This window comes from Indicator indicator, chromosome 31, assembly GCF_027791375.1.
Source record: "Indicator indicator isolate 239-I01 chromosome 31, UM_Iind_1.1, whole genome shotgun sequence".
Classification (NCBI taxonomy): domain Eukaryota; kingdom Metazoa; phylum Chordata; class Aves; order Piciformes; family Indicatoridae; genus Indicator; species Indicator indicator.
The window spans coordinates 5,016,740-5,032,643 of record NC_072040.1 but is presented as its reverse complement, the minus strand read 5'-3'; positions in this window follow the sequence as shown (position 1 = coordinate 5,032,643).

Here is a 15,904-nt window from a genome sequence, read left to right as displayed (position 1 = left end):
CAAACATATGTCGAGGAAAGTGTTATTTGTATTGTTAAATTTACATTATGTTCATTTTAATTGCATCAGCTGCTAGACAGATCTAGGAATAATGGCATAAAAGAGGGAAATAGCAATCATCTTCAGAAGACTGCAGTATAATAGAGGAACCTAATTAATTTAACCTTGCAGTCTGCCTTAATGGCTGCACTTCATCATTTCCACAGATGGAGCTTGAATGATTTAACGATTCTGGGTTGTTTACCCCAGAAGACATCTCTGACTGTGGTTAGCCAATGGCAGATCTCCCACGTAAAGATGCATTTCTCCACATGAGGGATAACAGCGAGAGCCCTGGTAACAGCTGTCGAAACCTGCTAGTGTTATGTGTGTGTGTGATATAGAAAATTTGGGAAAATGCACAGTGTCTCTTTGGCGTCTCATCAAGGGCTGCTGGAAGAAGATACAGTGTTTCGTTGCTTACCAAATCCAGAACTTTCCAATGCCATTTCAGGTTCTCTTCCTTTATTTTCCCCTTCATTATATTTTAACAGTGTATCCTGCTAGTCTCTTTCCTTTCCGTTAAAAACGCAGTACATGTCTGTTTCTAGATTGGTAGAATTCAACCCAACACTTCCCCTAGATTATTTGCCATGTTTACAAACATTTATGCTAGGGAAACCTGAGTGGAGGTAAGCACTCCTCCACACAAAAACCATAGCAAGAGACGGATTATTTGAACAGAGCTATTATTATTTCAGCATTTTCCACGCTGCCACGATTTCAGGGCGCACAAGCATGCACACAAACTCAAGGCACTCGTGGATGTCAGACTGGAGTCGAGAAGCGAAGAATCCACTGCTTTGCGGCTTCGGGTTTTGAGAGACTACCCCCTCCCCCGTGATATTCACCTGAGATAAACCACAGCAGTTAAATGCTCTGCACTTTTCAGCTGCATAGCTGGAATACGAAAGTGTCGTTTGGCCACTTTAAAACTGATATTTCTTACCTTGGGTAGCCAGGACCTGAGGGATCATTCATACAAGTGAAAAATGTATCAGACGAGCCCATTTTCGGCACGATTCTCTCTCCTGGCTCTTATGCAAAGCGAAACGTTTGTTGGTGGCTCAGAGACAAAACCACCTTTCTGTGTACAGAGCTGTGCTCAAGAGACATCTTAAGCAGTGCCGCTTTTTTTGGTTTTTTTGTGGGTTTCTTTTGTTGTTGTTTGTTTGTTTATTGGCATCTAGGGTTTGCTGTTGCCGCTTTTTAGGGTGTGTTTTGGTTTGTTGTTTTTTTTTTTTTCACATTTCCGAGTGCCCAGCAAGGAAAACTCACATTCCTGAGCTTAGACCTTGTCTCTGCCCCACATAATAATCTGACACCATTCTTACACCCTGATGCAGAAAGCGTCTTTTCTCATTCTCCCCTGTGCGGAGCCGCCTGCGAGAGAAGCCAGCGTGCGTCAGGGGATGCCCGGCGCTGTCGGCTGCTTTCGGGTGGTGACGGGGAAGGGCAGCCCAGGAGCGCCCGGGCTGCTTGTGCCGGGCCATTTATGAGGGCAGATTTGGGTCAAACCTCGGTCTGTTATGATGGCGGGTGCCTCCAGCATCAGCCAGCGGTGCACCGAATAGCCAAGCGGTATGAAACTCGGGTGTGCTGTCACCTCTCTCCGTGGCGGGACAACTATCTGGCTGCTGGCGGCCGAAAGGACGGCGGGGGTGCAGCGCAGGGCAACTACGACAGCAAGAATTCGGTAATTTGTGATGATGATGTGCGCCGTGACGCTAACCCAGCTAACAGGAAGCTAAGGCTGCTGCTTCTCCAAGCAAAGGAGGCTAACAGGATTGAAATCCTAATCATCGGCCACCTGGAAATAAGCTTCTAGTTGTACGTGGATACATTCCTCTGGGGTAAAAATAATAATAACAATAAAATAGAATATAAGGACGAATAGGTACACAAAGTAGGTAGAGCTACTGAGGCTGCCAATGGCACACGATATGGGGCTAAGAGTGAGGCACAGCACCGCTGCCTGTGCTGCAAGGATACCTGTTAAATCAGCTAAAAGGAAAACAAACAAACAAAAAACGAACCCAAAACCAAACCAAACCAAAAAGTCGAACAACGATCTAAAAAAAAAAAAAGGACAATAAAAGAAACAACAACAAAAAAACCACAAACAAACAAAAAAAAAACCAACTCAGAGACGCGCCAGCATCTGCCTGCAGCGAGCCGGTGGGCGAAAGGAGCGGGAGGGCATGAGGGCTGCCCGGTGCCTGTGATGCGGTGGTCTTTTCCTGCCTTGCGGCCGCGCATCCCCAGGAGCCCGGATTTCACTGAAAAGTAAAAGAATTTCAAACCCCGCAAACTGTCGCTACTAGGAGGAGAGAACACAAATCCCAGTGGGAAATCCGCACGCTGTGGCCTTCCCCTCTCCCTTCGGAGGCGCGGGGACGCCCTGGCTCCAGGGCAGTGGGCGGGAGGAAAACGGCCGCCGCCCGCTCCGTGCTGTACTCCCGCCCGGCCGCTCCTCCTCCCGAATCGAGGAGCTCTGCCTGGGGATCCAAAGAGACTTTTCTGCTTCCCCGGCCCCGGTGGCCCCCGCTGGTGCTACGGCTGGTGCTGGCGCCCTTGAGAGGAGGGAGGCAGAGGAGAGAGGGGAAGGTGGTGGCGACGGTGAACTAGGAGACGGGAGGACTGAAGGACCAGGGCTGCTCTTGTCCAGCCAGGGACCTCCGCACAGCAGCATCCTCCCTCCGCCTTGCGCCTCCCAGGACCGAGAGACGCCGAGACCAAACCTCCCTGGTCTCTCGCAAAGCTGACGGGCAGCCCGAGGACAGCAAGGACTCTGTCGCGACCGGTGTCACACCAGTCCCGGCTCGGGGTCCCTGGGTTCCATTAGCAGCACAAGTCGCTGAAATAAAGCGGCGTGGCTGGGGCAGGGTTGGTCCGCCCCAAGCAGGACGCCCAGCGGAGCAGGGGCGGAGGCGCTGCGAATGCCTCCTGCGGTGCTGCCCGCCGGACACGGATGCACCGCCCGGAGGGTGGGTTCGTCTTGTAACGGGTAGATCACGGAAATCTTCAAATCGCCTATGAAAAATAATAAAAACACACGAAATCCTAGACAGTGTCCACAGCAACTGATTTTTATCTACCGTTTTACGGCGTTTCATTATCCACCTAAATATAACCACCCCGTGATTTAATGTAGCTTACGGAGGCCACAGACTTTTTTGGCTTCCCCAAGCCTTTTCATTCGTGCTGGCAATGAGCTAACTTCAGACTTGTCTCAACAGTTTAGTGTATCTGGGGGTTGGGACGAGACCACGGAGGGAGAGAATAACTTCATTCAGTGTACTTGCCTCAGGGCCTCTTCAGATCCATTTGGGGAACTCCAAGCCCTTCAAATACCGTGTTGCTGAGCGATCGCTCTCTGTCACCGTTACATCCCGATGGACAGTTTCTGTGGAAGCTGGAGACTCCGGCCGAGCTTAAACGAAGGCGGGGGTTAGCTTTAATCAGCATTGTCAGAGAGCTAGGATCAGGTCTGGATATGTTTCAGGCTATGTTTACATCAACCAGTATTTTCGTTACGATCTTGTCAACAGATTCAGCTCAAAGCGTATGCTTAAAGGTGGAGAAAATAAGCGGCACAAGGGAGAGCATCGTTTTAAGACAAATATTGTTAAACAAGTTGTCGTGGCTGAAATATTTTGAGAGTACTAGAGGCTTAGATTTTTTTCTTAGCTTTATCGGCCACGAGATGGCCGATACGGCGTGTGAGGACGGTCTGTGGTTTTAGCGAGCTGCGCCCGTGGTCTACCAAAGCAGAGCTGCAGTCCTCCAGAGCGTTCCCCTGCCAGTCTAAGTCAGGCGCAGCTCTAGTCTCTTGTTGTCCCCGGCAGCGGTGCGAGCCCGGAGGCTCTGCAGGCAGCGGTATCGGAGCCAGCCTTGCGCCTCGCGCAGGGCCCACGCAGTGCCCTCCTGAGGGAGGGCCGCGGCTCCCCAGTCATGCGGCGTCACCCCAGGTGCGGTGGACGAAGAGGGCAGGGAGGCCGCGGAGCCCTCCCGGCTTTTGTGCGGCATGCAGCGGCGGGCCTGTACCCGGGTTTGCCGGGGACAGCCGATGCCAGGCCCGGATAGCAGCGGAAAGCGTCTCCCTCGGGGCCGAGACCGACTCAGCAGTCCGCGCCCAGCTCAGGGGCTAAATCTGGCAGCGCTCTCTTTTGGTTCAGTTCCTTGCCCGGGCTGTGGTCCCCGGCTGCGCGACGCGCTGAGGCAGCGTTCCGCCGGCTCTTGTCGCTCCCGCTCTCCGGCCCCCTCAGCTCGCTTTTCCCATCGAACAGGCCATTAACTTTTGATCCTAGCCGCTACATTCTAGATTTCCCAGGGATGCTTCCTGCACATTGAGCCACTCTGCCCCCACTCCTGTCCCAGTTTGCATTTAAACGCGGCCCGGTAAATTCTGAATTTCTGGCTAAAATGTAATACCAAACGTAAGCACATGTTCGTTTCTTCGCGCTTGGCCTCATATCGGAATCTCTCTCGAAGGAGGGACCTAACGCCTTAGATGCCCCAGAAGAATTTTTGGCTTGCTCACATCTTTCTGCAAGTGACCTATGTTAAAATACCGACTAATCTTTCATAACTTCAAAGCCCTTACGCGACTACATGCAGCGGCTGCGCTCTAACACTGCAAACAGCCAAAGAGATCCGAGAGACCTTAGCTGCTCGTGTTTAGGACCTTTCGAAGCAAGACGAGTGACTCAGTCTTCACCCAAATGAGTTTGGAATATTTTCCCCCCATTTGATTTCCTAGCTTCCTCTAATGGACGATGGAAACCACTCAAGTGATTGAAGTAGTGTTGAAGTAGCACCAGCAAGGTGCTACAGGAGGTGCATAAGCCAGACAACGGGGTCGGCCCAGGTCGGGTAGAAGGGAATGATTTCTCGCATATATCTGGATTTGCATCCCAGTCTCTGCTCATCAGTCGGCTTCTCCAAAACCTCGTCGCAGGAGGTACGGGGTGGCAGAGTTCCGGGGTAGGTTCACGGCACGTCCCTCAGAGTATCACTCCAGCCCCGTGTCCCCTGTGGGACCTCAATCAAGCCTGTGAAGTCCCGCCAGAGCAGGCAAGGAGGAGAGTGTTCTAAACCCGGAGAGGCTGTTTGGGCTTAGCTTCCGCATCCCGGCTCCACGCAGACCCGGGCCGGCGGAAGCGGCCGCACAGCTGCGGAACGGAGAGTACGGCTGCACTGTAGCCAACGAGCACCGTTTTTTTTTTCTCTTCCCCGCTTTGTAAGTAGCACGATTCCACGGTCGTAGGTGATAGCGGGATAATATTACTTAAAATTCGCCATTTCGTAAAATTTCTTGATAATAAACTCGCTTTCTGTAATGTTTCCGAACGTGTGCTTTGAAAAGCCTGAGCTCAGGGAAGGTAATCGTAAATTCAATAATTTCCCTCCAGATATCTAACCCTGTTGGTTTGTTTTGGGGTTTGTGGAGTTTTGGATTTGTTTGTTTGTGTGTGTGGGGGGGGGGGTTCATTTTGTGTTTTTATTGTTGTTGTTGTTGCTCGTTTGTTTTTGTTTTTTTTTTTTTCCTTTTTATCTGTCAAAAAGTTCTATCTACATGGACACAATTACCAGATAACGAAGCTGGAAGACAATTATATTATCTACTTCATACAACTTTAAGCTGCTTGTTTTCCCATCTCCTTCTATCTTGTCTTTTAGACAACTCCCTCAAAAAGATATTGACAAACTTAAGAGAGTATCGGAAATGGGGGGTGGGAAGGGGGGATGAACAGCATAGTTTTATTTTCCAAATAGGTGTATCATGTGGAGGATAACAGCCAGCATTAGAGATATTGAAAACATAAACATCAGAGATTAAAAGTGGTTTCTTTAGGGGAGTCAGAGAAAACATAACCAAGAGGTAGAAAATTCAACAGATGCACTTTTGTGTAGACTATGTGTTCTTTGTCTTCTAGTGACAGCTGCTAAAGGAGTATGCGAAGCTCTATAATGCCAACATGGCATTATAGGTACCAGTCTCTACTGGATTACCATTGCATCTGCATCAGAAATATTTCCATGTTCCATTATCAGCCATTACTGGAAACGTTGTGTATGAATCTTGTGGGTTTTTCTAGTAATAAAAATGTTGCTTTTAATTGCATCTAGGTGTGTCTGAGGTTGGAACCCGGCTCTGGAACTGAAAAGTTTGGTTTTAGTAACCCTTCTTTAGATGAACAAGTGCAGTTTACTCACGACAGAGCTTTTCTTCATAACTCCCATGTCAAAGCAACACCTGTCTTGTCTGTGACAGCTGCACACATCATGCAGGGGACGAGGGGCCACAACATTAAAAAGATCTAACTGTGACTGAAGAGAACCAAAGACTGAGGCAAAACAAGGGGATGTTTGCTAACTGAAAAGGTCCTGCTTTATCCTTTCCAGTCTGAAACTTACAAAGAATGTTTCAGAAACCAAATGTATGTTTGAGTTGGTTCTTGAAAGTTAGATGTGGTATAGACTGAGTGCTGGGTTGCCCTTTTTTACTGGCCAGGGCAAGCTTCACACTACAGTGGACCTGACACAGGAGTACATACAGGGCACAACAATGGCTCTGGTAATGAATCCAAATCCTTGGTTCTGAAAAAAACACAATGTATTTTTGAGGGATGAATTTTGCACTTGGATCACTAACATAGTTGAAAGAAGTGTAAAGACAGCTAACTCAGTACTGGCAAAACATCTGAGGAGGTTACAGAATGCTGTTTATTCCAGCTAGTGCCTGGAATAAATTATGTACAAGAAATTGGCTCCTGATACACCTATTTCAGATGAAAATTTGTACCATGTGCTAAGTCCTAACACTTCTGGCCAAACCATAGCCTTCGTTAGGATTTGCCATTCAACATACCCACCAGAAGCTCTCAGATCCGGAGAGGGGCTTCTTCTGATGAGTGAAAAAATAACATAAAGGAAACCACTTACCTTGGGGCTGCTGTCAGTTCTCAAAGGCACTGGTCTCCCAAATTTCAGGGCTCTGAGTTGTCAGTCCTAGTACATTTTTTTACTATTCCTGATGAAACTAATTAGCTCTACAAGCAAGATCCAAATTGATTTTAAATTACAGGGTAATAGTCATATAGCCCATTTACATTTTGGAGGGTGCTACTGCTCAGAAGAACATAATGGCACCAGGTGACCAGACAGCTCTTGGGATGGGAGGGAGCTTTCATCACTTTCTTTTACTCTAGTGGCAACAGCAGATGTCTGACAACTCATGAGACTGCACTCTAGGAAGCAGGATATCAATCACAGTGCTATTTTAAACATTTTGATCTATATGTCAAGTTTGTCAATCACCTTTTGGGAATGGCAACGATGATTATTTTTTTTCTCAGTGTCTAAGTATTACGTAAGTTTCACTTGATTCTTCTCACAACAAATCACAGCAGAACCTGCAGAAGGGGAAATCCAACAGAAACACTACAAACTCCAGTCTAAGAAAATCTGAATCCTTGTCACCACAGTGTTTGGAGCTACACAGATGAGCTTGTACCTCAATGAGTAAGTTTAGGGTTCTCATGAGAGCATGGTCCTCCTTGGGGCTGTTTTGGTAGCATTAATGATGGAGGGAGTAGAACATCTCCCTTACAAGGAGAGACTGAGTGGGCTGGGGCTCTTTAGCTTGGAGAAAAGGAGACTAACAGGTGATCTCATTAATGTTTATAAATATGTGAACAGTGAGTGCCAAGAGGATGGAGCCAGGCTCTGCTTGGTGATGCCCAATGACAGAACAAGGGGCAATGGGTGGAAGCTGAGGCATAGGAAGTTCCATGGAAACATGAGGAAAAAAAATTTCACTGTGAGGGTGATGGAACACTGGAGCAGGCTGCCCAGAGGGGTTGTCCTTCTCTTGAGATATTCAAAACCTGCCTGGATGCATTCCTGTGTGACCTGGTACAGGTGATCCTGTTCTGGCAAGGGGGTTGGACAGGATGATCTTTCAAGGTCCCTTTCAGCCCCTAACATTCTGTGAGTCTGTGGTTTTCAAACATCTCTGCAACATTTACCCTCATGCTAGAACTGACATTAGTATTTTATTCTTATCCCACAAGAAAATAAGAGCCCCTCTGGTGTCCTAGATGTGCTCTGGCAGAGGTCTTAACCATATTGGATACATGCAGGGATTTTTAACAATCTATTACTTGCTCAGAGTTAGTAATAGATAACTAGGAAATATGAATCCTTGTGGGGTTTTTGTTGTTGCTGTTGTTGTTTTGTTTTTTAACAGGCAAGATTTCTAGGTGAAGAAAGGTAGAATTTGGACATATGCTTTGTCCTACACCTGACTTCAAATAAAGGCTTCATCACAGACTTGATAGTAAATCACCTGTTCAAAGATTGTGTCTTTCTGAAGAAGCTGCTGTGTACAATGTAGAATTTAGGCTACTCACGTCTGTTCCAAGAGTCCCAGAGAAAGTGTGTTGCAGAGATCCTGTTTTCCTCTTTGCTTCCAGAGATTTTTATGGATTTGTGTGTGCTCTTCTCCATTTCATAGTTGAAGGGAACAAGTGGGCTTGTGACTTTATCTGTCTTGATTTTTTCTTACAATCTGTGGACCACGATTTTTATAACTCATAATTCACTTTGTCCCCTCAGGTGTGACTGAACAATTTAATGTGCCTCCTCTCAGTATAAAAGTACTCAGCTGAGGTAGTATCATCCCTTATTTTCCATCATCACAGGTCAAGATGTGGTTGGATAATTAATTTAATGGAACTTAGAGTAAGCAATTTGATATCTTAAAATTGTGTTGTACTAGAGATAGTTTAATGAAAATTTAAAATATATATATATGTAAGTATACCATATTTAGTAAGTTGAAATACAGCCTAATGGATTAATTTAACTTCAAAAGAAAGCAGGTTCCACCTCAGTTTGTTGGTGTCTTTGTGCACGTCCCAGTGCTCGGCATTTTAATTAGCTCTTGCTCTGTTGCACTGGAGAAGAAACAAGTGGGGGGAAAATCCTTAGAATTGTTAAAAAATAAGAATAGATTCCAAGTCATTTGAGTGCTTCAGGACCGACACCTAGATGTTCTAGTGATTTAAATTGTATTGCTTGTGTATCCAGTGTTAAGGGAAGTCATAAATGCTTGTGGGAACATAATTTCAGTTTCTCTAAAGGCAGAGATATGTTTTGTACTTTCCGTGGCACCACAGGCAAGCTGAGAAGAGCTGGAAAAGAAAAATAGCCCAAGTGTGCATACTGAAGACAAAGAAGTGCCTGAAACAAATGTAAGAGCTTGAAGCAATGACAACATTTTTTGTTTTGCATTCTGGTTTAAGAAGAGAGGAGGAGGCCTGGCCATTCGCCTTCACAGTACAGGTGAAAAATAACAATCAGTGGCCATTCTACTTCTATGTGGACCAGGTTGCCAAATTGATCAGAGCATTGATTTATGTCAGTCAGACGCCCATGCTTCATGCTGGTCTAAACTCATACGTGAGGTTGGGAAGCAAAGAGAATATTCTACCACTGTTTGGCACTGGTTTCACGTCGGAAGCACCACAGGGGATCAGACCTGCACTTTCTCTCTGCGTAGGTAACAGGGGATGTGATGTGCACAATCTCCGGTTTTCAGAATAGTCCAAGGTGCTCGTGGTCAGGTGCCATAGAACAGCTTCTCCCAGAGCAGCGTTCTGCTGCCTTCGATGCCTTGACTCTTTCTGTGCCTCCTCCACCAAGGGCATCGATGGGTTTCCCAGCGCGAAGTGGTGTCAGGTAATCCGCTGCGGCCCGGGGATGCTGCCGGTGCCCTCCGGACTGCCCGCCCGCAGCCCTCGCCCTGACAAGAGAGCGAAAAAGCTGCCAGCCGGGCTTGGGGTGTTTGACCAGCGGCCGTCCCTTACGATCGCAGAAGCTGGGATCCGTCGGGGCCCACCCTTCCTCTCTCATATAGACTTTTCCTCTGAAAAATAAAGCAAAGCGCGGGGCGGGGGTGAGGCAGCAGCGCTCTCGGGGTGAGCTGGCTCCGGCAGGGCGGCGGGCAGGCGGGGTGCTGTCGCCGGAGAAAGGAGGCGGGCGAGCGGCCGGACCGATCTGAGGAAGTTTCCTCGCCGCCGCCTTCTTGAAACCCCTCCCCGCCCAACGCAACTTGCAGCCGGGTGCCGCTCCCAGGGAGCCGCCGGGGCCGGAGCCGCCGCCACGGATGTCCCGTGGAGTGTAAGTGCGAGCCGTGCCGTGCCGTGCCGTGCCGTGCCGTGCCGTTTGGAACCGAGCCGTGCCGGAGCCGGCGCGGGGTGCCGGACACCTGGGCGCAGCGGGGCACAGGAGGGACGAGCAGGCTCAGCCCCGGGCGTTGCAACGCCGAGGGGGCTATGCGGGTGCGCAGCGCCGGCCGCGGGCCTTGAGGCGGGGCGGGAGGTGCTAGGTCGCTGGAGTCCCGGGTGGTGGGAGGGGAAGGGGCCTCAGAGCTCGGATCTCAAGGTGCCCGGCGGGCGCTGAAAGCATGATTTTGTGTCAGGCTGAAAACCTGCGGGCACTTGGCTGTGATGAGCGCGTCTGCCCGCATCCCCTTCCCGGGGCCTGGCAGCCGTAAGCACGTCAAGTGTCAGGGGAGATGTTCGGGCAGCTACTTCTCCGACGGACGGGAACAGACGGCCGATGCCGGGGCACCGACGGCGGTCCTGCCGCCTGCGATGCAGCCTGCGCTGTCCGGTGCCCCGATGTCTCTCGCCGGGAGCCCGCTGGCTGCCTGCCCGCAGCCAGTGGGGTTCTGCAGGACGGAAGCAGAGGAGCTCGCTTTGCCTCTCACCTCTCCGCTCATCTCAGCACCTTGCCCGGGACCAGGAGAGCGTCGGCGGCAGGGACGGGAGCGCCCACACGTGTGGCTCTCCTTAGGTTGTCTCCGGGGCTTTCCATTTGCCCGCCCGCCGTCATCTAAGCCCTTCTAAGGGTTCTTGTCTAGTTCTTAGCTAGCCATGAGGGTTCTTGGCTAATTGTGAGCCGATTTTCGGCAGTGCTCTTGCTCTTCCCTCCCCTCCCCCGCCCCTCCCCCTTCTGTTTTCAGGCTCTAAACAGCATACTGTTGCATCTGAATTGCAAAGAGTAGTTCATACTGACTTTGAGTAGTGTAACACTGCCGGAGTTGCATATACTCTAGCAATATGCAGCATGAACAGCAGCACTGGACAGTTGCTACATTTGAAGACTCCCATTTTCCATAGTCTTTAAAATACAAAAACCAGTTATCAGAAGAGAAATCAACAAACTTCTAAAATTTATGGATTAGCCTTCTAATCTTCAGAACTGTAGAGTTCGTAACAGCATTGATTAGAAGGTTTACAAACCTCTAAGTAGAAAGGAAGTCACTGGTTCCTGTTACTTATTCCATGCCTGATGATTTGTTCCTAATTTTCTTCTTTAGCTGCATCCTCCCATATAAACTGAATAATAAAAAAGGTAGGAAGAAAATGGAGCAAACAAGTCATTCTTCTTCTCTGTGGTTCTGTCTTCTCTGTGCTGAAAACCCTGTTACTGTGGGCAAATAGGGATGAACTGTAGTCGGCCTTGGCACTGGAATTCTAAAATCTTCAAAGGTCACTTGAACATTTTCTCCAATGTCAAAGTCAGCTGGAAACTGGAACCCTCTTGCATCCTGTGATTATACAGAATATTAGGTTATTTTCTTTGTTTATATAATTCAGTTACTTAATTATAGAATTTGCAAATATTATTGCTCAAAATAACTTCTTCTTCTAGATTTAGAGGGAGAGTGATACAAAATTAAGAGAGTCAATTGAATTAAGAATCTGAAGATTTTTTTTCTTCCCTTAATTTTTAGTCTTTGAATGTTTAATCAGATGTGTCAAACATTACTGGATAACGATTTGCCAAATGTCTGGTCATTTTAAATGCAGTTTTACGTTTTTTTAATTTGTTTTAAACTCTTTGTGACACAGCATCTCCTCTTGCTCTGTCTCAAAGTGCTAATCGTATTGCATAGCCATCAAAAGTCAAATGGGTATTTACTGTTGAGTCTTATAACACAGGTCAAGCTGCCATGAGAAGGCTTTAGTGGTTGGACCAAGACAGATTTGCCCAAATTTGATGGTGTTACAGCGAGCTTTGTCTGCTTAGGAGATGCACCGCAGGGGCAGCTCTTAAGGGAGCCTGGGGGTAAGTCCTGAGGAGCAGGTGGGTGCATGGGCAGTGCAGGCAGCAAAAGCCTCAGCCCACCCAGGGCCCCTACTGTGCCGAGATGCCTGGAAAAATCAGGGAGGTGAATTCCCACCCTGTGTGGTGGGTCTGCAGCTCCCCTTATAATGAAGTGAGCTAGGAGAAAGCTCTTTTTATTTATAAGAATGGAAATTGTGTGTAAAGTCCTTAAAATTAAGGAGGGCATAGCTGGGTACTTCACATGCTTTTGAAAGCTTTTCCAAATCCAAGTTGTTTCTCTGTCCTTTCCATGCTCTTTCCATAGTGAGTCATACCTCCTGCCACTTTAGGCAACTGGCCCAATTCCTGAAATATCTGAATTTTAATTTCTCAGCTCAATACCCTGAGCTTTTTATCATCTGAACATTGAAGGGGACTGAATGATTTTGTGTGAGTAAAATCTTCTTTCTAACTTTTAGGTTATACGGTTGTCAAAGGAGAGAAATATCCCATTGGACCTTATGTTAGACAACTTTGACAGTCCAGTGATACAGTCTCATGGTTTTCTAGCACTTAGGACCATTCATTCTCTTTCTTTTGAACTTAACAGAGATTGAAAGATTAAAAAAAAAAAGTAAAAGAAAAAGCTGGTCTTAATTGTTTCTTTATTTTCATAGATTAGCCCAAATGAATAGACTACTTGCACCTACCTAGTGAAACTCTCACCTGCTGCAAGTAGGTACCTTTACTGCATCATGAGAAGCAGAGGTAAGGTAGACAGCAAATGTGAACTCTGGCTTTTGACCTGTTGTAAAGATTGAACAGAATATGCTTCTTGCAGTATGTGAATGTTGTGACTTACCAAAGAAAATGTTGGTTGAGCTTGAGAGATGGGAAACTTCTCTAATTGTATAGTAGGTGAACAAGGAAGCAGTATCCTTGGCTTTATCAGTGATGATGTGAGGAAGGTCACTGGCACACCTGTTCAGTTGGTGGTCAATTTATGGTGCATACAAGGAGTGTCACATGTGCAAAGGCCATAGAGCTATGTCTCTGTGCCACAGGAGTGCAGAGTGAGTTCAGAGGCATTTTTTGGTGGCTCTTACAAGAACACAATACCTCACCAGGCTGTCACCTAGTATTTGGGGTCCAGAGGCCAAGCCTTTCGCTTGTGGGTTCTTTGGTTGAGCATTAGTTTTCCATAGCCAGGATGACTTATTTGTAGCCATTCTTTTTGCAACCCATCCTATTTGGTTGGGTTTTGTACTCTGAAGGATACTGTGGCTTCCACTGCTGAAAATACTGCAGGTGGTGCTTCTTGAATGCTTCTACTGGCTTGGGTGAAGCTACGGCTTTGAAGGTTGTTACGATTTCAGACTCAAATGTATCTGACGTTATTAAACAAAACCAAACCCCAAAGCAGTTAAAAAATCCAATTAAAACATTTCACCTAGATGAAAATTACTTTCAATTGCTCTGTGTAAATCTCAGAATCTTTAAATGTGATTTGTGTTGCTTATAACTAGCAAAGTTTTACTTGGTTGTACTGAATTGTGCAGGAACATTTGAGTTGTTTGTTCTTATACTGCAAACTTTTATAGACCTTGTGTATTTTACAAACTACTTTAAAAGCCGTGTAAGAGAGTAAGTAATGCCTTACTTTCTAATCTAAGTTTATAATAGGCAGAGAAAGGCTTCCTAGAGCATGGATGGAATTATTACTCATTAGAAATGTCGTATACAACCACACAGGTTGAAAGTAAGCTTTGTTGGTAAAGCATCTTGCACTTCTTTCCTGAGGTAGGTGAGTATTCCAGTTGCATGTTATGATTCACAGCACAACTCTTTTTTCCTTGTATGTATTTCATATTCTTTATTAACCTTAGTCTAATAACATTAATCTCTGGACTCTGTTGCCTTTTGCAATGCTTGACACAAAAAGCAGAAAACTGATGTATTGCTGAAAAAACTGATGACAAATGAATGTGTTCTCTTTTTATTCTCTATTTGTGATACATAAATTCAGGGAAAGTAGAGATTCCTGTCCCTCCTTGGCAACAAAGATTCCATGGGATGCTAAAAACAAAGATGTTTAAACCTGTTTGAGGTGCAGAATTCACAATATAAATGTTTGTGGGGTTTTTTTAATGTTAAGAACACAAGTTTCTCTTATGTTTTCACCATAAAAATATTCTTATTTCCTGTCCTAAACTGTGGGCATGTTTCTCTGATGAGCAGTTTTAGTTACATTTCAGGTGCAAATAAAGTTAATCCCACTGGGTAGTTTAAATATCACATGAGTTTTATAAGTCACTTAAAGCTCTGGCAAGCAAGTTGCCAGTATAATTTTAATGTTGTTTTGCAGTTTGGCTTTCATGTCACAGTGAGTGTAAGTGCCATGGGTTTTACACAGCTGTCCAAGAGATTGGGACTGGTTGCTCTATATTTACATAAAGGAGAGTTTACCAATTAAGCAACAAACCCCATGTTTTTCAGCTTGCTCTGCTGCGAGTTTACTCATGCCACAAGTCCTGACACCCCATGCATTTCTGCTCAGTGGTATTAGGGAAAAACGTCTGATGAGATGGATATGGATGCCTACGGCAATACAGAAGTTGTGACCTACTTCTGTGCTGTTATGTAGAGCATTACCTGCAGGTTGCATGCCCACAGAACTCTGGGGCTGGTCTTGAGTCAAGATTTGGGTCGCTGTCAGCACTGCAGTTGGTGTGGGATGTCCTCCAGCAGATGTGTGTGTTGGGTCCTGTTGGGCAACTATCAGTTTTACTGGAATCCCTGTGGCTCCTGGAAGGGAGAATGCTGTACTGCATCTGCAGGTGTTCCAGGCTGAAGCAGAAGTGGTCTTCAGCTGAAGTGCTGGAATTGTTTATAAAGCTGCTCAAAGTCCCTACTAAGTTTTATTTGAAAAAAAAAAATCTCTTCCATTTTATTTCTGTTGGGGTTTTAAATTTATTTATTATTATTCTTTTACACTTGGCTTAGTTTCTTTCCTAGCATTGGAAAGAATTGTTTTCTACATGCTACTCAGGCTATCTGCCAAATTTAACACCTTGAAGGAAGTGAGGGTGGGGGACTTTCCCTGTTAGTCTCTTTGATAGCAATGCGTAGTGGTTTATGCACCAGACAGGATTTGGGATTTACCCCAGAGGAGTAAATAACAACACTTGCACAGAACTTGGAAGTTAAATGAAAATAACATTTACAAAAGTAGGCTAAATACAAAAGGTAATAAATACACACACACATGTATAATCGAACAGTAGCCCAGTGGTGCCCCCCTCCCCACCCTGGATCTGAGCTGTGCAAGCAGCCTTTGGGCTCAGTCCGGGGGACAGGGCTGCAGATGACACAGTTGGATGCAGCTGCTGCAAGTGCCCATCCCTATGTATTCCTACACTGTCCAGGCTCATAGATGAAACTTCTCATTACAAAGTTGCACACCAAGACGTATTTTCAGTATCAAGTGCTTTTGATGGTGCACTTTGCCCATCTGGAAAACAGAGTGAAGGCTCTGAGGCCCTCAGCAGTTAAGTTAAATCCAACCAGTGTGTACTCAATGAGCCAAAAAAGGAGGTGCTCATCTGCCTCAGCAGTTAGTCTTCTCTGATTCCTCCTGCAGCTCCCAAACTTTAACTTTTGGTCAGCACTTGGGCCAGCTTGGCTGCATGCTTTCAGCTTCTTGCTTCTTCCTGCTGCTTGCTGGACACTGCTTCCCTGCTTA